Genomic DNA, 14,940 nt, shown 5'->3' with positions numbered 1-14,940 from the left:
CTCGTCTGTGCGGAGCGTGCTGCTGAGCTGGTGGCGGGGAGAGGAAGCGAGCGCAGCGTTCAGCTGACAGAGCATCTGAATCGCTGGTTGGGGCCCGGGAGTTCAGGAGGGGGAGGGAGAGTGAAATGGATGCTGAAATCCTGAATCTGCTTCTTAAATTTCCTCTCTCCCTGGAGAGGGAGGGAGCGAAGTTCAGCGCGGCGTGTTTGGCTTGGCTCCCTGTTACCTGCTGTCTCCTCCCGAGCACAGCGCTTGTGGCAGGGATAAAGGATGGAGGTTTATGGTGGGAGAAAGGACTTTTTCCTTCAGCAACATTTGCTTGTTTGTGGTGGAAGCGCATTAAAAAAAATAATCCAGCATTATTGAGGAGCGAGTGGGCGAATCGCTGCATCAACTGCCATGGTAACTCCTAAAGGGCTTCACCCAGAGCTGTCAGAGCTGGATTTTTAGTGCTGGAGTGACTTTTAATGTACAATCCTTTCCAGGCCATTTAATTATTTGGTCTCCTCATTTAATAACAAAACAACACAAAACCTCTCTTCTCTGAACTACCTTCTCATTGATGTTCTCCTCTTTGACCTGAATTCATCTGAACCGTGGGGCCCTGAGTCAAGCACTGCGCTGGTGTTTGTGTGCAAGGACTGTGTAGTCATGGAATCAGGGAATCGTGGCACAGCTTGGTTTGGAAGGGACATGAAAGCCCATCCAGTGCCACCCGCTGCTGTGGGCAGGGACACATTCCACTGGCCCAGGTTGCTTTAAGCTCCATCCAAGCTGGCCTTAGACACTTCCAGGGATCCAGGGGCAGCCAGAGCTGCTCTGGGTACCTGTGCCTTGGCCTCCCCACCCTCAAAGGGATGAATTCCTTCCCAATGTCCCACCTAACCCTGCCCTCTGGCAGTGGGCAGCCATTCCTCCTTACCCTGTCTCCCCATGCTCTTGTAAACAGTTTCCAACACTCTCCTTGTAGAAACAGAAACAATCTCATGGTGGTCTCAAGCCCAGCAGGCGGCTGGGGGACTTCCCTGGGAACCCATCCCATGGCAGGAGGGCAGTGGGATGGCTGCTGTCCTCCTGCCCAGTGCTCCTGGTGATGCAGGGGGTGCTGGGAACCCCTCCATGGCCTCAGCACCACGTTCCTCTCCTGGGAGCCATCCCATCCTACCGAGCCGTGGCAGCAGCGTGGGGAGCTGGGCTGTGCCGGCTCACCCAGCAGGAATGTGGCGCCCAGGAATGGGCCAGCCCTGCTTTCATCTTCTGTCCTGGGTCTTCATGTGACACCTGTGATTTTGGGAGTGTCTGGGAAGGACATGTGATGTCTGTGAGGCCGCTGTGGTGCTCACCAGGCTGCCCTGGCACATGAGGGTCACCATGCAAACCACACCCGGCCCCGTTGTCCTCATTCCTGCTAATTTATACTCTGCTACGGGAGGAAAATCCAGGAAGAAGGGCATTTGGTGCTCAGACGTGGCTGATGGGGTGGCTTTGGAGAGCCTCCCATGGCTGGACTAGGTGTGGAAGGTCAAGGGGCTCACAGCCCTGTGGATGGGGTGTCTCTGGGTGTGATGGGTGCACTGGGATCTGGGTGCTCAGAGGTTTTTGGGGTGTTTCCTGGCACGGGGTCCCAGGATGTAGCTGCACTTGGAACCTCTGCATGAGGAAGCCTGGGATTCTGGTCATGGCCCTGGCAGCTTCCTCTGCAGCACCACCCATCTTAGCTTTGCTCAGCATCCCAATGGAGTTTAAAATGGTTTCATCCTGAATAATTTATCTCCCAGAGAGAGAGAAGAGAGAGGCACAGTGGAGGGAAGCGGGGAGGGGAGGGCTGAGCGTGAGCAGGGATGGGGGCTCACCCCGGAGCAGCTCCATGCACTGCTGGCCTTTGTTGCTCCCGGCATTTTCTGCTGAACAAAAGCTCTGCGTCCCGGGTGGAGGCTCCCGTGGGAGCCCTCCTGACCCCTGACCTGCCCTCCTGCCACCTCCAGCACCTCTTTGTCACCCCGGGTGAGCCCGGGCGTGAAGCTCCATGGTGCAGCCAGTTCGGCTTTACTACGGGTTGTGAGCTTTCCTAAAGGGTTACACACTGGAGGCAGGGCTGCCTCCCTCCCCACCGTCCCTACACGCTGCCCTACTTCTCGCCAGGCTCAGCCAGCTCTCGCTGCAGCCCTACAAAGAGGTTTGAATGCATTAGTTTACATGGAATTAATCTCCAGATTCCAAACATGCTTTCAAGCTGGTTTGGCCTTATTTTCCTGCAAAAGGAGGCCAACTCCGTGTTGTAGGCAGAGGCTGTTGTAAGTGAGGGTTGAGCTGGAGCAGGGAGAGACCAGCACAGGCACCATATTCAGGCCATTAAAAGGAATTTTTGGCTCATGGACAAAACAAATTGAAAAATCTCCTTCTTTGTCACCACATCGGCAGCGATGGAAAAACAGCAAAAAAGGTTGTGGGGTGATCCTGCTGGTAGCCACTGCATCTTTCCGAAGGGATTTGAGCTTCTGGGTTTTGATGGGAAAATAATGAAATATTTTAAATGTGTCACAAATGATTGCATAGAAAATCGCGGGTGAGGGGAGCTATGGAAAAATGTCATTATCAGGGATCAGGAGAAACTGGAACACTGAACTCTGAGGTGAAGTGTTTCCTGCAACAGGTTGGTCTGAAATTCCCAGTGCTCCTTTGTCTGCCGGCGGAGCGATGCCGGCCGGGGAGGGAACAAGGAGCTCAAGTGCTCCTGGGATTTTTTTGGATAGCTTGTCATCCCTGAGAAAGGAACAGTTGTGTGGGGGTGGGGAGTGTCGTATTCAAAAGTGGGTGAAATGGAAACGAGCCAAAATTCTGCAAATTTATAAGGAGCAGCAAACAGAGATTTCTTTGAGGAGAGGTCGGAGCGTTTGTTGTGAGCACAGCCCTGGTAGGAGTGTGCGAGGAAATGGAAACTGTGCTCCACTCTGCAGGGCTTTTTTCATCCTTTAGCCAGGCAAAGATACACAAAGCTGCTTATTTTGGGAGGTGGTGGAATGTTTCTGTAATAATTTCAGCAAATTTTGGTTCACACAGAGCATCTGTAAGAGCAGCACACCCCCAGCTTCATGGAGTGTGTTCTTTGTGGGGGGAAAAATTGCTTTCCCTTGAATTTAATGGCTTTAAGATGACGGAGGGCAGGGTTAGGTGGGACATTGTGAAGAAATATTTCCCTGTGAGGGAGGTGAGGCCCTGGCACAGGTGCCCAGGGAAGCTGTGGCTGCCCCTGGATCTCTGGAAGTGTCCAAGGCTGGGTTGGAGGGGCCTTGGAGCAGCCTGGGACAGTGGAACATGTCTCTGCCTTGTGGAAAGGATGAACTTTTAAGGTCCCTTCCAACCTAAACCATTCCAGGATTCTATAAATTTGAAAGTGGTTTCATCCTGAAGAGTCTATGCTGGGTTTAGTTTTCCTCCCACTTCTGCCAGGTCCTAGTGCCTGGCTCATGGATGAACATCCCGAGGATACCTGTCCTGGCCGTGGATCCTGGGGAAGCCACGCTGGGCAGAGCTGAGGAGCACACACACGGGGCTCAGCCAGGAAAAGATGATTGGAGAAGGAGCTGGGATGGTTCTCAGGAGGGAAGGGCTGAGCTGAATGCAGGAATAATGCAGGAATATCCCCGCGGGGTCCTCGCAGCGCACCTGGGAGCTGCTGGATCGCTAACAGCTCCGATTAGGACTTCATTTTGGGCTGACAATCCTTTCCCCTTGTTGACACGGAGCGTGTAGAAGCATGTAGCGTTTGAAACACAATATGCAAAGCACAGTGTTAGTAACCGACTCCAGAACATTCCTGCGCTGCAGCGAGGCTGCCCACAGCCTGCAGATTTCATCAGCTCCTCGGAGCTGGCACGGGGAGGCCGTGGAAGCGAGGAGTCACAGGAGAGCACGAGCCGTCCGCTGGAGCCCGTGGGCCTCTGCTCTTTCCAAAGGGAGGGAGATCCCAACCTGCTGCCTCTCGTCGCCCGAGCCAGGACGGAACATTCCCGTGCCGGTGTTGGCGAGGCTCGGCCGCGCTTCCCGGAGCAGGGCGAGGGTTTGGCCACGTGAAGCGGCCACGAGGCGCAGGGAGGTGTCGGTGGTGAGCGCTTGGCTGGTTGCCCGTGGGCAAGCAGAAACCCGAGTTATCTGCAGCAGATAAGCACCGGCAGGAAAACACGGCAGCCTGGTTTGTCTGTAAACAAGTTCTTTCGCAAAAAAAAATGTCTGCCTGGGATGACTGGCAGGGAAAGCGAGGAGCCAGCAGCGTGCCAACGTTTGGCTGGGGAACAGGGAGCGTCCGGCTGGGCACGGGAAGGAGACGCTGCAACAAATGGCTCTGCCACTTTAAGCTGAGTTAAAACCCACACTGAGATCCACAGCACTGCTGGGCCTGAGCGCAGCCGCTCGCTACAAATATATGAAGAAAAAGCCACCAAAATAGAAAATGTCATCATCGCTCACGGGGCGGCGAGAGCCGAGCGCAGCGAGCGGTGGCAGAGTGGGACAGGAAGTCTCCTCCCCCTCCCCGGGTAGTGCTGATCAAAAGGATGTAAAGCTTGTTTACAACATGTATGCAAAATCTACTTGGGAAGAAGTCTGAGGGCTTTGCAGGTTGGGGTGCACTAGGAGTGAGTGATGTGTTGATGTAGGTTAAGCCTGCAGAGCTTGTGACCCAAAGTCAGAGAATTGTGGAGTATCCTGAGCTGGAAGGGACCCACAGGGAACATTGAGTCCAGCTTCTGGCCCTGCACAGACACCCCCACAATCCCACCCTGTGCTTGACAGCATTGTCAGAAGGCTCCTGGAGCTCTGGCAGCTTTGGGGCTGTGACCATTCCCTGGGGAACCTGGGCAGTGCCCCAGCACCGCCTTTCCCTGCCATCCAGCCTAAACCTGCCCTGCCACAGCTGCAGCCCATCCCTTGGGTCCTGTCACTGGTCAGCAGAGCAGAGATGGGTGCCTGTCGAGTCACAGTCACGTTGTGCAAAGCAAGAAGAGGTGCCTGTCTCTGTGGTATGCATCCCGTGGGCTGCTTGGAATGCCCACTGGGAGTATCCTGCTCCTCTGCTAAGGAACGCTGGCTGTCAGGAAATCTTCATGGTGCTCCAGGTGAATGGCAGGACCCGGTGGGGCTGCTATCCTTGGGGTTGTTTTCCTTTGGGATGAGTGTTCTGTGTAGCACAGATGCCCAAAGATAGGAAAGAACATTTGGCATTGGAAAGATGAAGGTTTTGGAGCAGTTTCAGACTCCGGAGCGAAATGGCAAAGGTGCATCCAGGCTGCTGATGGATCAGGACTAGACTCTCTCATGTTTGTGTGCCTGGAACCCAGTGATCTCTGCACTCTGAAGTGGCTCTGTGCAGCCTTCAGCCTCACTCACCTCTCTCTGCCTCAGCTAGAGGCATTTCCTTACCTCATCGGGAGTCTTAAAGCTTAATCCATTGTTTGTAAAGCTCCTTAAGATCCTTGTTTGGGAGTGCTGGAATCTGAAGGATTAAAACCAATTTATTTTTGTGTCTTGTATAATGTGCATCTCAGAGATTTTCCAGAGAAGGAGGAGTTGTGAGCCGGATGGAGATGGCAGGGCCGGAAGGTAAACACGGGGGAGGAAGTGGCAGGGAGGAACAAAGAGGGCAAAAGCCAAAAGCTGGGTTCTCTGTGGTGGAGACTTGGCTGTAAGGACAGTGAGTTTGTAGCCCTGGAAGGAAGGGCTGGATGTAGTAGAGCTGTCTCCCTCTTAATGCTGCTTAAAGACCCATCTGGTCTGTGCTGCTGCCTCAGGAAGGGCAGTGGCAGCTTTTCCCTTGCTGGGTCTGTGCCATTTGATTGGGAAGCAGGAATCTCACCTGTCCTCACCCAGTCCCTTTTGTCAGCTCTAAACACCAAATAAGCTCATAAGAACTAATGTCAGTGATCTGGACAAGGGGCATTTTTAATACCAGGTTTAGGATGGTTGGCACTGCTGCTGTCCCCCAGGGCAGCTGCCACAGCCTCTCCATCTCCAGGGCCTCGTGTGCCAAGCCAGGGGAGAGGTGACCCGGTGCTTTGGACACAGGTGGTGCCTTGGCTCCCGTGGGGAAGCAGAAAGTGGTGTTTAAATTCTTTCCCCAGGTGCAGGTTGTGTAGGTGTGTTGCTGTCATGTGACCCTTTGCATTTTACACTGTGGGTTTTCCCATGTGAACTTGTTTGGGGTCGCAGGACAGGAGTCGTAGCTGAATGTAGGACGGGTCTCCTTTGGGATTTCTGGGTTGGGAGCTCACCAAGAGATGTCCTAAATCCTTACAAGCATCCAGAGGTTACAAGCATCGAGCACTGGTTTCCAGATGATGCCAGAGCACACTTGAGACCCTCAGGATTCCATTGTTCAAGCCCTATAATCCTACAGGACGTACAGGATCGGAGAGCTTGGCAGGAGCAGCCATCAGCTGGTTCTGGTGGTACCAGCGGTGTGCAGGGGAGGCTCGTGTGGGGCTGGAGGTGCTGAGCCAGTGCCCTGTGTTGGCAGGCAGGTGTAGGTGTGGTGCAGGAAAATTCCTGAGGTGTGGGTGTGCTGGAGCCAGGGAGGATGAGCTACCAGTGCCAAGGGCTGGGAATGGGCAGTGCCAGGCCCCGCCGGGAACAGCACTTGGTGGCACTGGGACACGACAGAAGGGATGCTCTGGGTCCTGGGACGCTGCTGTGTTATGTCTCGGCACCATCAGGGTGGGTTTATCCTAAACCCAGCAATATTTGCTGTTCCCAGTCCCTTGGGATCAGAGCACTCTGAGTTACGGATTCTGTGGGGAGTGGGTGGGACAGGCTCCCCCGTGGCTTTGCGCTCACAGAGCTAATGGGATTAAAGGAGTATTCACTGGCAGAAGAAAAGAAGAGGCTGGGGGCTTCATTGGGGCTCAGAAGCTTCGTTTCATGTGTTGGGAGTGGGAAACACAGGCCTATTGAGCTTAGCACAGAGAAAGTTGGGAGCATCTGGTGGTGCTGACTGCCAGTGCCAGGGCAGGGTCTGGGAGGGGTTTGCCTCCAAAACATCTGCTGCCCTCAGGTTTGGGATGACCTCACCTGACACCCACCCTCCTCCCCTTGTTCTGGGAGGGTTACAAATAGAGACATCTCTCCCTGCTGGAAGTGGCAGCTAAAGAAATTAAAAATAAAGTACTAGAGTCCTTAGGAAGGTTGCTAGTGGGAGAGGAGCTCAGGTTGTGCATCTGTAAATATGTAATTAGGCTCTCCTTTAGTTATCTGCTGGTTTGAAAGTACCTGCTGTGGTTGGTCTGAATCTGTAGAAATGCAATCATTTACTTGGGGAAGTTCTGTTTGCTGAGATCCTGCAGCAAGTCCTTCTGGCTTTGAAAAAGTTCAATAGTTGGAACTATTCTATTTTTGTTGTTCCTCACCTCCCTCCCTTATATCTGTTGCTCTCTTGCCTCGTCCACTATTTCCTCCTTAAAATCCAGGTGCTTCACACTCCAGCTCACCTGTTCCTGTGCAGCTGGGTTAAGTACCTGCAGCTCCAGGTGCCTTTGCTTTACCCCCCGTGATCCTGCACTCCATGATCCAGCACTTGGTGCTGCCTTCCCTGCTTCCTGTCTCAGCTCAGAGTTATTTAATGGGAACTCAAAGTGCTGTTTGAGCTCTAGAACTAACATTTCCCTCCAAATACATTTTCCCTTTTGTTCTGCTTGATCTCGTGACTATCAAGTAGTTTAAATAAAGCTCTTTTTTGTCTCCTGCACCCTCAGCAGCGAAAGATGGGAGCTCTGAACAGGCACCAACATTTTCTCTTGCACAGCAGAGGGATAATCCCAAACGACTGAATTTCCCTCCTTGGTGACCTTGTGCATCCCCCATCCCCAAGCCATTGCACCGTGATAAAGCAAATGGAATATTGTGCATTTCAGGAGAATTTTTGAAATCCTCAGAGTTAATCCATGGCACGTGAAGAGCCTCAGAGCAGAGTTTTATGAAGCTCCACCGCTGCCACCGGAGCCAGTAGCGGATATTTCAGGTTTTGCTGCTGTCAGGTGTAAGCTCGGCAGGTGCAGAGCTCTGGGGCAGAGCTGCTCCAGCAGGAGATGGGCTGGGACTGCTGTAGGGAGGGACTGGGGGTGTATTTGAGAGGAAATCGAGGCCCGTGTGCTGTTCACAAGGGCTCTGCCTGTTGTGGGGTTGGGGTGGGACGTGGCTGCACTGAGCTGGGAAGGAGCAGGCGGGTGCTGTGTTCAGGGAAGGGGAACTGGAGCTACAGGTTGCATCAGAAATCTGCTACTGATCTGTTGTGAATGATCAACAACCAGTTATTGCCAGTGTCTGAGCCCCTTCCTCTGCTGGGAGCTGTGGGTTTGTGCCCCTCTCTTTCTCTGATCTTTCCTGGAAGTGTCCAAGGCCAGGTTGGACAGGGTTTGGAGCAATCTGCTTTAGTGGAAGGTGTCCCTGCCCATGGGGTGGAACTGGATGAGCTTTAAGGTCTCTTCCAACACAAAACTTTATGAGATTCTGTGTTTCAGTCCCCCTGTGCTCCAAACCAACAGGCTGGGGATATCTTTCCCTGCAAGATCCCACCACACTTTTATTGTCCTCTCCTTCTTGACTTCATTATGTCTTGATCTCTGTAACCCGTTTAACGTGTAAATACTGAAATGAGATTATCTTTAAAGAGCCCTTTATTAAAAATGTACTGACTGTCCTAATCAGGAGAAATGTGCCCGTAGCTGCTTTTCTCTTTGCTGTGTTTCCACGAGTAGCGAGGGCAGGGTGGTGAATCATCTCACCGGGGCGACAGCTTGGGCTGCAAGCTGGGCAGGTTTCTTCTCACACCGAGCCGACGTGATGCTCCCAGTGTGGCACGACCTGCACGGGAAGGTGGGCTCGCTCCCATGGGAGGCTCCCAGGGACACGTGCTCTGGCTGAGTTTGCAGTTTAAACATCTCCAACCCTCACTAATCTGTGCTTGCTGGTGGGTGAGCGGTGCTGGTGCCTGCTTGGCTGACATCACCAGACTTTTTGGGTGTACGGCAGCACTGCCAAGGGATCCGTGCCCGGTGGCTGGCTGGTCTCTGGTAGATCAGGAGGGCCCAGTGAATATCCTCATCCCTTCCCCTCCCATGCCAGCCCTGCATCCGAGCAGGTGGAGCTGACGTGGGAGCTGCACCCCTGTGTTGTGTCTCTGGGTCCAAACTCCCTGCCCAGGGCTTCACCCTCCTCCCCGGGGAGGGGGTTTAGAGCAGAGGAAGGTGGGGTACAGCCAGCATGGGGAGCTGGCAGGGCACAGCCTTCCCTGGGCACAGGGATGTACCCAAAAACAGCTTTGGGTCTTGCTTGGGCATTTTGGGCCCTGGAGTGAGAACGATACATGGAGGGCTCAGATGAAGCTGCCTCTCAGTGCGTGATTTAATGAGCTGCAGTCATGGGAATCTGGTGTTTGCTGTGTAGAGCAGGGCCAGGAGGGCAGGGGGGCCCTGCAGAGGCAGCTGAGGCCCCAGGGCCACCTGAAGAGCAGCTGGGGGTGCCGTGCCAGGGGTGCCGTGCCAGGGGTGCCATGCCAGGGGTGCCATGCCAGAGGTGCTGTGCCAGGGGTGCTGTGCCAGGGGTGCTGCCCGTCCTCCTCACTTCGCAGCAGACTCAATCCTGCCCTGAGCCTTTCCTGAGGCCTTGCAGGCAGCTGTGTCTGTCTCTGCCTGGGATCCTGGCTTTCCCTGAGGGATTGCTGGAAAGTCCCCACATCCATGTGCTGTTTATCACTGCCTGAGCAGGGTGGTCTCACTGCTTTTCCATCGGTGTTTATTGCTGGAGCTGAGGAGCCTTTTCCGTACGGTTCTGGTGGAGCCTTCAGCGCGTGAGGATGATCAGAGAAGGCTTTTTTTCCCCTTGTAAAATATATTCCAGCTCTAGTTTGTAATGTGGCGAGAGGGGGAGCGAGAGAAGGGAACAACAGCATTAGCGGATGTAGAAGTAGCTGGAATGAGAAGCTTTTGTGCCATTAATAACAGTCCTGGCAGGCAGCCAAGGCTGGGAGTGTGGGATTAGCCTGAACAATCAAGACTGCAGGATCAAAACAAGGAGGCAGGAACAGCGAGGTCACACTGCTGCCATCTGCGCTGCCGCAGTGGTGGGAGGGAGCGGAAGAGGGGGATGCTCTGGAGGAGCGCTGCCGATAGCGCAGGCACTGGGGGGCCACCGCCCCCAGCCCGGCCCCAAGCCCTGCCGGCCGGGGGGCTTCACCTCCCGGCTCCCACCAGCGCTGCCCTGGAGGGGAAGGCGGCCACAGAGGGGCCGTGTTGGGAAATGGCTTCTGAAGAACCAGCCTCGTTGGGGCTCGGCCGAGCGTCTCCAAAGGGCGCTGGGGGTTTGGGATGGGGGCTCCGTGTGGCGGTGCCCGTGGGTCACCACAGCCTGCCTGTGGCTCCATCTGCTGAGCCAGGGCTGGGCAGAGCTCAGGAGCCGGCTTTGGTGTGGGTGAGGCAGCCGTGGCCCTGCCCAGCCAGCGTGGGTAGCTGGGGACCAGCGTGGAGCTGAGCCGGCCTTTCCATCGCCCTTCCTCACATCGCAGCTGAAAGGCGAGGTTTGAAGCAGATGGAAGCAAATCTTGTTCTGCTTCGCTCTGGCCTCCGTCAGCCTTTGCTGAAAAACCTTCCAAGAGTATCAGAGGCAAAAGGATTCGCGTCAGTTGTGCCGCTTCTCCTCTCTTTCTCTCTGACCCAGTAAATCTCGCTGTCCTGTGAATGTAAATACAAAAGCTGAAGCGCGAGAGAAGCAAAGCAGTGTCCCACAAACAGCCTCCCAGCTCTTGCTAAAAATATCTCGGTGCGGTGCAGTAACTCCCAGGCATTCTTTTGTCTGACTGCTTTTGAATTCCCTAATTGAAGTTGGTTGGAGGGCAGTGCACCAGCTTCCTGAATAGCTCAGATGTTGATTGTGAGTTAAAAAACAAGAGCAAAATTGTTTTTCCTTTGTGCCGCCGCGCTTTTATTTACCTTCCCCTCCTCCCCTCCCTCAGTTTTAATCTCTGTATTTTTATTTTTTTTATTTTTTTTTTCTTATTTGCAATTTTATTTTGTGAGACAACCGCATTAAATCCGGCTGCGGGGAAGGGGCCGGGAGGCAGCGAGGAGGAAGACACAGTTTTGGGTACGTGATGCCACGTGCGCCTCGGAGCCGGGGCTCCGTCGGAAACGTCCGGGCTGGTGCAGAGCTGCCCTGCAAATGGAGCTTAACGTAGTAGGAAGTGTTAATAATATTCCTAATTGCCTACTAATAACTAAATCTGTGGAATTTGGCAGCAACTGGGATATAGTTTTCTCCTGCAATCTGTCCATTCCCTCCAGAAAGAACAGAGTTGCTTGCCTGACACACAGCAGCGAATCTTGAATTCCACTGGAGGTGCTGAGAGGAGCTTTCCAAGTTCCACGTGGCCTCAGACCCATCCATGGAACTTTCAAGGGTGCTTCCCTGGATGAAAACTGCCATGTTTTGGTCCAGCACTCCAGATTTAATTGAAAAAGGATAAAACTAGGCTGTTTCCCTCCTTCCTGCCTTTTTTAGGGTTATTTTTCATTTGGACCTGGAACGTGAGAAATCCAGGTGTTCCCAAGAGGCTGCTGGAAGCGCACACGGTGTGTACAGTTGGCTCCCCTGGCTATCCAGGGATAGATCCTGGACTTCCATGAGGACAGGGATGAAAAGTTTGTGACCAGTAATTTGTGATAAGTCATGGCCGATCCAGGAATCTCTCCAGAATATTGGCATAAATTAAATAAATTAGAATATTTGGTATATATTGGCTAAAAGGGATAAACCATGAATGCTCTGACCTCTGGCAATCAGACACAGACATTGCTTTTACCTTAGTAGATTAGAGGTAATTGTGATGTAATCTGTGTGTAATCTGAAATTGTGATGGAGGTTGGAGAGAAGCTGAAACAGATGCTGCTCCAGGAGCCAGAATTTATTCAGGCTCTCCATGGTGGGAGACATTTCGTAGCTGCTCATCAGCAGCAGAAAAACAAGCAAAAATTTTTTGTCTTCAGGGATAAATACAGTGAGGCCTGTGGGGAAGGGCTGTGGCAGGACTGAAATACCTCCCTGGATAACCTCCCCATCCCCTGCACAGCACCAGGCCCCAAAACTCCCTCAGCACTTGGGGACGGGGCTGGTCTGGGGGCCCGTGGGGGGGCCAGGCTCCTGTGGTGCTTTCCTTGGAGATGGAGCATCTTCCCGGTCTGCCACGCACTAAACCAGCCGGTGAGCCTGCTGTGCTGCTCCTGCTCTGCTGTACAGGAGGATGAGTCTGGGAAGAGCAGAGTCCTGCCTGTGCTCACCCTGCTTTTGGAGCAGTGATGGGAACCAGGTGCCAGATTTCACCCCTTTCCTTGCTGCTTTAACCACAGACAAATGGATTCTGCAGCAGAGAAATGTCCTTATGGATGCCCCTGGAAATGTCCCAGGCCAGGCTGGATGGAGCTTGGAACAGCCTGGTCTAGTGGAAGGTGTCCCTGCCCATGGCAGTGGGTGGAATAAGATGAGCTTTCCAACCCTGACCATCCTGGGAATCCTTGATAGTCCAAAACCTTCCTTCCTGTCAGTGCCTGCTACTTGTGGGAGGTCTGGGCATGGTTTGGTGGCGTGGGGCTAGAGGAGGATCGCAGCACCATGGCTGTGTCCCCTCCTCTCAGCTCCCAGGTTAACGTTTAACCTGTCTGGGTTTCAGTGCCTGGGGTTGTTTGGTGTTTCAGGGCACTTTGTGTGGCTCTAAGCAGCCCCTTGGAGAAGCTGGGCTTATCGGCTGCGCAGGAATGCGAAGAATTCGTGGGGAGGAAGATGAGTTTTCCAGTTCCCAGAGGAGGGAAACCAAGCCAGGGCAGGTGACACGGTGATGTTTTATACACATGGCAGCTCCCAGCTTTGGGAGCCTCTGTTCACCTTCCACCTGGCCAAAACATTTTGCTTTGACTGTGAACCTTAGAGGGGAGAGAGTTCCAGTGGAAAAGTTGACGCAGCCTTATCTGCGGCGCAGCCTCTGCGATGGAGGAATCCGAGCCCTGGCTTATGTCAGGCTGGAGTTCTCCCCTTCTCTTCCAGCAAACTGCATTCCGTTGCCTTGGAGCCGCTCCTTCATCGGGGGCACATCCTTCAAGGAGTGTGGTCAAGAATACGGGCCTGGGTTCATTTTAAATACATCTTGAATTCCCCCGTGGCTCTCTTTGTTAGCCCAATGTCTTGTGAATGGTCCTCCTTGGAGCGCCACAGCATTCCCAGCATCCCTCCTCCAGAAACTTCAGCCCTCGCCTTCAGCATGCAATTATTCTTGCAGGAGTCATTCAGGTCACCCGTTCTCCTCGTGCAGTAAGTGACGCTTCTACCCATGACTGATGCTGAACATAGTCTGGGGTCACCTTACCCAGCGCTCGGTGCCCGAGGCTGCAGTTGCAGTGCGCCTCAACAGGCTCCCAAACTTCCTGCCGGCGGTTTGTGAGCAGGGAGAAAACCCTGGGAGTGCATTTGGCAGCAGTGCCCAGACCCCCTCGCTGTCCCGGCGGGGCTGTCCCGGCTCAGCCTGGCGAGGGGGGAACCGCCGCTCCCCTCGCACCATCACCCCATCAGTGACCCGAAACAGCGGCTCCGGGGTCAGCCTGACATCTGGCACCGCGGCCAGCAGGGGAGGGAGGGGGAATGCTGGCTGCAAGGAAAGGAGCTGGAGGAGGGGAAGGACAGAGCTGGGAGCTCCTGAAGCTCCAGGGTGAGACATTAAGCAGGAGAAGGGGCAGGATGTAATGCTCAGTGATTTTTGCGAGCGGCCGAGGGCTGGCTCGGGGCTAAGGGCAGCTTGTTTGCGGCGAGGCACTGCAGATAGCAACAACAACAACGGGGGCAGTTAATTGCCATCTCTCCATCACGCCTTGGTCTGCGTTTGTCTCGGGGCAGGATGCGTTTGCAGATGGATTTTGGAAGTAGCTGGGGATCAGATGTGTTTTGTTCTTTGGTTTTGCTCGCTGTCGGTGCTCGGTGACGCGGAGCTGCCTCTGCCTTCAAAGGCCACGGTTAATGTTACAATTTCCTTCCTGCTATGAACTGCTGTTTTCTCTGCTCACACCTTTCTGGAAGCCTTTCAGGCTACAGTATTCCCTTCTTGGTTTTGTATTACAGGAGCCTTTTTCTGGAATAGTTGAGGAAAATCTTTTTGCATTAAGTACCTAAAGGAATAATATTTTGTTCACCTGCTAGAACCAGCCCAAGGTTTCAAGAGGCCAGACCTGCTGCGGTATGTTCCAGCGAGGGAAAACATTCCCCCAAGTGGAGAAGCTTTTGCTGCTGAAACAGAGCTTGATGGTTAATGGTTAGTAGTGTGTTGTCCTGGTCAAAATCCTTTCCCCTGGCTCTTGGGGGTGAGGATTCCCCTGCTCCCAGCTTCCATCCATTTCTTTATGGAGAGGCGTTGGAAGGGGCTGCCCAGGGAGGTGGTGCAGTCCCCATCCCTGGAGGTGTTCAAGGACTGATTTGAACGTGACATTCAGTGCTCTGAGCTGGCTGACAAGGTGGGGATTGGTCACAGGTTGAACTCGATGTTGGAGGTCTTTTCCAGCCTAAAATGATGCTGTGATTTTGGAGTTGGGAAAACCCCCATCCCGTCACAGGCTCTCTGTAGATGAGCAGGGCTGTTGTACCTCTGACAGATGCCACTTTAATGCTCTGGAGCTTCATTTCCTTGCAGGAGGCTCAACCTCACGAGACAGCTTAGGACAGAAAATCCAGGTTCCATTAAAAACCATTGGAAATGAGTTCCCAGGTTGTTCTAAGGTAAATCAATAATGCCTGTAATCTCCCTGGCTGGACTGAGTGACTGAGCCAACAGTTCATTTAACCACATTTTATTTTTTTTTTTTTAAAGCACTTTCAAAATCATTCCTCTTGATTCTGACTTCTCACTCTGAATTTCTGTTATGA

General features: G+C 53.5%; 1 protein-coding gene across 4 annotated transcripts in view; it reads left to right on the top strand.

Annotated features, from left to right (window-relative positions):
- ANKRD11 (ankyrin repeat domain 11) overlaps positions 1–14,940 on the top strand; it is a 127,835-nt gene that overhangs the window by 55,094 nt on the left and 57,801 nt on the right. Inside the window, exons 1-3 of one of the 4 annotated variants that reach the window (XM_086847949.1) lie at positions 13,724–14,036; positions 14,221–14,332; positions 14,708–14,793. The exons of 2 other annotated variants lie outside the window; for them this stretch is intronic. The gene's annotated coding sequence lies outside the window, so the exon portion shown is untranslated. Of the gene's footprint in view, positions 1–11,071; positions 11,128–13,723; positions 14,037–14,220; positions 14,333–14,707; positions 14,794–14,940 lie in introns of those variants that run through there. One more of the 4 variants, XM_086847950.1, reaches the window with a different exon arrangement.

The sequence above is a fragment of the Cyanistes caeruleus genome, chromosome 12 (genome assembly GCF_971803275.1).
Source record: "Cyanistes caeruleus chromosome 12, bCyaCae1.hap1.1, whole genome shotgun sequence".
Classification (NCBI taxonomy): domain Eukaryota; kingdom Metazoa; phylum Chordata; class Aves; order Passeriformes; family Paridae; genus Cyanistes; species Cyanistes caeruleus.
The sequence above is the reverse complement of the archived record's forward strand: the minus strand, read 5'-3'. Positions and strand labels throughout refer to the sequence as shown.